Source organism: Oncorhynchus masou, chromosome 1 (assembly GCF_036934945.1).
Source record: "Oncorhynchus masou masou isolate Uvic2021 chromosome 1, UVic_Omas_1.1, whole genome shotgun sequence".
NCBI classification, from domain to species: domain Eukaryota; kingdom Metazoa; phylum Chordata; class Actinopteri; order Salmoniformes; family Salmonidae; genus Oncorhynchus; species Oncorhynchus masou.
The window spans coordinates 63,792,015-63,793,246 of NC_088212.1; positions in this window are offsets into that span (position 1 = coordinate 63,792,015).

Genomic DNA, 1,232 nt, shown 5'->3' on the forward strand with positions numbered 1-1,232 from the left:
TTTATATCTTTATGTTTGAAGCCTGAAATGTGGCAAAAGGTCGCAAAGTTCAAGGGGGCCGAATACTTTCGCAAGGCACTGTAAATATATCCAGTAGAATATAAACATTATTGTTTCCTTGTTGTCAAGTTAAGTGTGAGAATGGTTGGGCTGCTGTGAAAGCAGATTAACCTCCTCCACAGGTAGAATACAGTAAGTCATATTAAGAAAAGCATGAGCATGGACAGTAGGTGTGTTACAAAGATACTGCATAAGCTCCTATATCACGAGGGAACAGAACAGCCATAGAGAAACCGCTTTGATATTCCTCTTGACATGCATGCATATTAGAATGTCCTAATTATAGGAAGCACATGGGGAAAAAAAACTTATATTTTACTGTCGTGCTGTTTTTGTGCGCTTTCCAGTCATTTCCTCACTGTGACGCTCATTGTCACTATTCTAATTAAGGCTGCTTGTTCAAGAAGGACCAACTGTGATTTGTACCAGGGTTTAGTCGTCAGGCCTGTCACATGTTTTCCTGTAATCAGATGAGGGGGACTTGGACACAATAGGCACGTGGTACTGGCTGGTGTCTGGATTCATGGTGATGTGTCGTTCAGGGGATGACATCTTTGTGAGAGGAGTAGTCTATGGGGAAAAGGTTGAACGGTATGAATATCGTTCTAGGTTATATTTCATTTTGAATTAGGGGTATACCAGGAGACAGAATACAAATTGCCCTGAACAGGTAGGACAGATTCCTTATGTATTTGTTGTGATAGGTCGTCATTCACATGGTAATGTATTCAAATTCAATAAAAGCTGTCAAGTCTAATTCATACGGCCCAGCCCAAACAAAGCAGAATTTGGGAACGCTATTTGGGGACTGGGAGGATTGAATGATTCACACCTCAGAAATTCTATTGATAGACAGACACACAGACACTCTGCACATACAAAATCGATCCAGGCAGACAGAATACATTGAAGGAGAGGTAAAACATACACACTCTTGGTGGGAACACTCAGTCAACAGATTTATCCAGGGGTCATGTGGTGGATTTATTCAGAACCAAACAAAGAGATGGTGAAAGGTCATTGGTACCCATAGGAGGCAGTTACTCTTAGCCACCAATAATTGCCCATTGGGAGTGGCAAGGCGGGGCTGGGCTGGCTGCTAGAGGATGCTGGAAATAATAGGGGGAGCAGGGAGGAGCGTAGATGAGAGCAGCTGGTGGGGGATGGGGTAA